Source organism: Hemitrygon akajei, unplaced genomic scaffold, assembly GCF_048418815.1.
Source record: "Hemitrygon akajei unplaced genomic scaffold, sHemAka1.3 Scf000060, whole genome shotgun sequence".
NCBI lineage: Eukaryota > Metazoa > Chordata > Chondrichthyes > Myliobatiformes > Dasyatidae > Hemitrygon > Hemitrygon akajei.
The window spans coordinates 500,286-506,431 of NW_027331946.1; the positions used below are offsets into that span (position 1 = coordinate 500,286).

The 6,146-nt window shown below is 44.3% G+C and overlaps 1 pseudogene; it reads right to left on the reverse strand.

Annotated features, from left to right (window-relative positions):
• Positions 1 to 3,453: 3,453 nt before the first annotated feature.
• On the reverse strand, positions 3,454 to 4,945 carry LOC140721706 (N-acetyllactosaminide beta-1,3-N-acetylglucosaminyltransferase 3 pseudogene; annotated as a pseudogene).
• Between the last annotated feature and the right edge of the window lie 1,201 nt (positions 4,946 to 6,146).

A 6,146-nucleotide genomic window follows, 5' to 3' on the forward strand; every position in this document is an offset into this window, starting at 1 on the left:
AGGCTTACATATAGCCCTCTATTTTTCTAAGCTGCATGTACCTATCCAAACGTCTCTTAAAAAGAACCAATCGTATCCGCCTCCACCACTATTGCCAGCAGCCCACTCACCACTCTCTGAGTAAAATAAAACCTACCCCTGACATCTCCTCTGTGCCGACGCCCCAGCACCTTCAACCTGTGTCCTCTTGTGGCAACCATTTCAGCCCTGGGAAAAACCGCTGAATATCCACACGATCAATGCCTCTCATCATCTTCCGATCCTCATGTTCCCGATCTCCACGTGTCTGTGTGGTCCTACTTTTCGGCAATGGTTGGTCTCTGACCGCTGGAGAGTTATCTCCGCTGCATATTTGGAGCTCTGGAATCTTATATTGTTCCTCATCAATTGAACCATTGGATCTCGAAACCATTGGCTCAAGGTCACCTGACCTACCTGGGTCACCTGGTTACTGATCATTGTACAGAGTTACAACCAACATATTTTATGTGGCTCGGCCCACCCCAGCCTTGTGTATTCGTATCTTTTACACCCTGACTAGTCCAAACCAGTTAAATGAGGTAACCCAGACAGAGTCTAACGAGACTGCAGATTGCTTCTTTGATATCTCTGGCATTTTACACAACAAGTAGCTGCTCCTCTGAGCATGGTCTCAGGTTTATTGCTCTGATTAGATTGTCCCAGAGTCAGGAATCAGTTCAGAGTCCACCCCTTCACATAACAAATGGCGACTTGTTTGAGAATGGTCTCAGGTTTAGCAGATCATTACCTGAAGCTTCCTGTGTCCACATTCAGTTCCTCTGATTAAATTATTCCAATGCAAGAAACAGTTCATAGTCCACAAAATGGGTGGGGGCGGGGCAGAGAGAACTGGTTTGTCTGCTTCCCCAGTCCTTGATCAGTCTGTAGTTTCTTCTGGCCAACAGTGTTTTGTGAGCCATTCAATCTGACACGACGGTATCTTTCTCGGGTCTGCTGTCGTCTGAATGCACCAGGGTGGATGATGGAGGTTTTGCAGAGATGCCGAGTGCTGTAGGGGTCGAAGGGGTTTACAGAAATGCGGTGTGATGTCGGGGTTGGAACGGTTTTGTTACGTGCCCCGTAACGGGTTAAAATGACCTGCAGAAATGGAACACACCTGGAGTCTGGTATTGTTACAAACAAAACACTACTTATCAGTATCCACGTAATCTCGTAATATAAAACCAGATAAATCATACTGGTTAGCAGAGTTTATGCATATATAAGTGTGTAAATATAAAACCCCAAACTTCTTCAAGCTTAGGTGGTAAATGATACAGTCTTACGATGGTATAGGAATGACGTCAGTTCAGTTTGTGATATTAAGTTGAGTAGAATTGAGGAGAGAGAGAGAGAGGTGATTTGTTTTCCAAGTAAGCTGATGTCGTCGATCTTTCCGTTGCCTTCCGAAGTCCTGTTAAAGTTTTGTGGTCACACAAAAGAGTACCGCCTTCACGCAGTAAAGCTATCAAAGGTTAATCACACCGATAACATTCCACCGGTCACCCCTTTCCCACACCCGAGTAAAACCCACCCTTTCGTGGGCACTGAAAGCTCATCCAGTGTCTATTTCTTCTGTATTTCTGTCCGTGTCTTCCGTGTGTCTGTGTGTCTGTCTGAAAAGCCAGCTGACCGTGTATATATCCCAAACATGCTGAGCGCCTGCTGTACATTAATAGCCCCGCCCTTCCGTAACCATGGCGACACACGAGCTGCTCGGTGCTCTCTCTCTCTCTCTCTGAATCGGTGTACACCAACTCTCTCTCTTTTTAAAGGCACAGTCCATATTGAATACACCTTAGCATCTCGTCACAGTTTTTACAGATAGCGAGGGGTGTCAGCACACTTCTCCACCAATGTGGAAATGCTGTTTACTTGAAGTACCAAACTGGCGTTTCTGTCTGTAACAAAATGAAACCCGTCTTGTGTCGGAGTGTTTTGCTAATAATGTTCTTGCAAAATTATGCTGTGTGATCCTGAGTACCTGACTGCAGACCGCAGTCCCTACGCTATGATGGCAGAATATGGCATTAAAGGCAAAACTTTTGACAGTGCGGAGGATCAGAGGGATCTTGGGGTCCGAGTTCACAGAACACACAAAACTGCTACACAGGTTGACTCTGTGGTTAAGATGGCATATAGTGCATTGGCCTTCACCAATTGTGGGATTGAGTTTAAGAGCTGACAGGCAAAGTTGCAGCTATATAGGACCCTGGTCGGATCCCACTTGGAGTACTGTGCTCAGTTATAGTTGCCTCACTACAGGAAAGACATGGAAACCATAGAAAGGGTGCAAAGGACATTTACAAGGATGTTGTCTGAATTGGGGAGCATGCCTTATGAGAATAGGTTGAGAGAACTCGGCCTTCTTCTCCTTGGAGCGATGGAGGATGAGAGGTCGCCTGATAGAGGTGTACAAGATAATGAGAGGCATTGATCGTGTGGACAGTCAGAGGCTTTCCCCAGGGCTGAAATAGCTACCATGAGAGGGCATAGTTTAAGGTGCTTGGAAGTAAGTACAGAGGAGATGTCAGGGGTAAGTTTTTTTTTTACACAGAGAGAGGCGAGTGCGTGGAATGGGCTGCCGGCGGCGGTGGTGGAGGCGGAAACGATACGGTCTTTTAAGAGACTCCTGGATGGTTACATGGAGCTTAGAAAAAGAGGGCTATGGGTAAAGCCCAGGTAGGTCTAAGGTAGGGACATGTTCGGCACAGCTCTGTGGGCCGAGAGGCCCATATTGTGCTGTAGGTTTTCTATGTTTCTACTCAGACGACGGCCACTGGGTTTGCCCAACCTTCCTTTAATTTGCTCTTACTAATCAATCCCAAATGCAGATTGGCCACTAGTTGATTGGTCACCGATTGCTCTATTGCACTGCCGTGAGCTGCCCCTCGGACAATGAGCCTTATTGAAGTTCCCTCCTCTCCAGATCTCCGATGTCCAGGTTGGCCACTAGTCAAAGCTACCGGACTTACCTCTCAGTGATGACCGTGTCAATGACAGCAACATGACACTGGCAACCGAGTACATTGTCTTAGACAAGACACCTGCCAAATCTAATGCCACTCCCCTTCGCACTACATATGGACTGCCGTCTCTGTATGCATATTGATCTGTTGTCCCCACATGTTCATTGATCTCTTTCCCTATCTGCAATGTGAATACACCAGTTAAAGCCATCTCCTGCGTGTGTGTTTCTATTTGATATGTAGTTACAGAGACACAATGCAGGCTGACATTTGAGTATAGAAGTGATGACCATAACTTTCTCTATTCCTCCAAACCTGAGACAATTTTAGATCTAGATTATTTGTTGTTCTCACAGTTCCAGTCCAAGAAATGCATTTGTCTCTTTCACATTTTGCAAGGGTCATGTAAGAAACGGCAAGAAGAAAATACACAGATATAACTGTTACTAAAAATTTTATTGGTGGCTTATTATACAAATGCCCCAAGTGAAGATGCTGTACCTATCTGCACGTAATGCAACAAGGACTGCTCACTTGGAATAACTTTACAATTGACTTAAATTGTGATGCTCCTGACAATATTGTAATGTCATTATGGGTGCAGTAAGAATTAGGCTGAGTGATGACACCTGACAGCTTTACAAACATTTGTAGAATGTAGAAAGGCACCAACTCTATGAATTAATGTATCCTCCAATATAATTTAGGAATTAACCTTCTTACATTGCATAAACAGCTGATTAACGCATGTTTACAAACTGCATTGCATTCCAACAGTTGCTACATTCTCTCATGACTCATGCGGTCCTTTCCATGGATGCAGACTTCTGAGAAGCATGAACACACTTCAGATTGGCATCATGCACTGCATCCCACATCACTAGCAGTTCGAAAGGCCGAAAACGGTGCACTAGCAGCAACTCACGGTAATAGCAAGGATTGAAAGAGTCATCTTGGGTTGAAGGAACACTGATACCAGCTGTCCAGAATCCGCTATGGGAGTCTGGGGCTAGTCCAGCCTTGGCCAGGCACATCCCCAAAAATACATCATCAATGGGGAATAGTTCAAGGTCTTGGGCTATGTGGTAAATGATATGAGCTGTATAAACAGACATCAGTATGCCCCCTCCACCAACGTATGGTGGGTACGAGTTGATGGTGGTCACTATTTCTGGCACATAATACTTGCTCCACTTCTGGCGAATGGGCCCAACCCCATCGATGAGATAGCCCACAAACAGGTGTTGGTGAACCTTCATGCCTAGCAAGTATTCAATCATGTTATCTGTGTTGACAAAGACATCATCATCTCCATTGAAGATGAATTTAGCACTGGGGCAAAATTCACTGACCCACTGCAGCAACTTGTATTGTTTAAGGGTGAGGTTGAAAAAGGTATCCAGGAAATCCCATTGTAGGACATCTCTGTGTTCTCTGTTTTCTATTGCTAATAGCTGATTCAATTTCCTGCTTTCTGTTTGGTCAGGAGAGACACCGGAAATAAAGACTGTCTTAATTAGGACCCCATTGAATTCGCGTTCTCTGCCCCAGGTCTTCCTTACCACTTCCCGCCGATCCTGGTTGAAAGGGTCGGATTTGATCACCAGGAGCAGGAAAACATTTTGAGATCCTTCTCGACCACCGCATTTGTCTGGGACATTTTGAATCATGTTAAATTCTCGACAGTGTTTATACATCAAGAAGTTTTTTATGTGCTCTTCCTGTTGATGAAATGAGGGCAGGTGCAACAATGTCGTGTTCGCGTGGCACTTTGGCTTGAGCACTGATTTAGTTGCATCAGCTGTAACAACATTGGGCAGATCTTTGCGATGAACAGTTTCTGCAACATCATCAGTCTCTCGACGTGTGTCATTATCCCAGAACATGAAGAACAATCCCAGAGCAATCAAAACACCCAGCACGACATTCGCATAGAATCGCCAATGTCCTCTCATCTTTCACCTGAAGTAGACAAAAATATGGATTAATTCAACTTTACATTTACATGATGCTTGGGAAGAATGGGAAGTTTAAGCTGTAATGAGGCTCACTAATGATTTGTAATATTGACCTCAAAATTGTGGTGCGATAAGGAATAGGCAGACCCCAAAACGCTGTTGGAAGTTTAATTGACCTGAAGCATTCCATCCCAGCAGAAAAACAAATCTACCTATAGGATACCATCTCTGTCATTAAACTGAAAATCGCATAGTTTCTTTCTGGGCATTAAAGATATATGATCCCAAAGGCTTTATTCCACCTCGCTTCACAGCTCTCATCACTCCTCTCGGGGCTTAATCTGAGCTGGGCCAGAAATAGAGCAATATAGCACAATGAAGGCATTTTGGCCCATGATGTTGCACCGACCTTTTAATCTGCTCCAAGATCAATTTATCCCTACTCTCTCAAATAGCTCCCCATTTTTCTTTCTATCTAAAAGCCTCTTAAATCTCACTGATGCATCTACTCTTATCACTACCCAGGCTGTGCATTCCATACACCCACCATTTTCTTTAAAAAAAATACTACGTCTGACAATCCCCTAAACTTTTCTCTAATCACATTAACATTATGCTTCATCATATTAGTCATTTCTGCCCTGGGAAAATGTTGCTGACTGTCCAAATCTATCTATGCCTCTTATCAGCTTATACGCCTCTATCAAATCACCTCTCCCCACCCCCCCACCCCACCTTTGCTCTAAAGAGTAAGGCCCCAGCTCGCTCAACATTCAGTTTGAGTTCACAGATTATTGATACTATGGAAGATGATCTATTATTGACCATTGATTAGTAACTGAATATATGGCAGTGCAGGGAAGGTAACGTGTTAGTACAGCTACTGAAAGCATCTGATTTTCAGGGCAGTTCAACCTGGTCTATGTATGCCTACAATAGGAGAAACAAAGAGAAGTATACTCAAGGACCTTGGCTTCCTGCTTCTATTTTAACCAGGGAATTGTATTCAAAGTTAAATTAGCAGTGGCCCACCCACCCTGCCATCCATTGGTCAAGCCACTTTATGGAAGGCTGCAACTAAGGCATAACTAGTCCCAATGTCAAGGATAATTCCACCCAGACATTCAGCAGTAAACAATTTTGACAAGACAGCAAAGCCATCGCAAGCCCATATCTATTGAAGGAAAACGGCACCAGC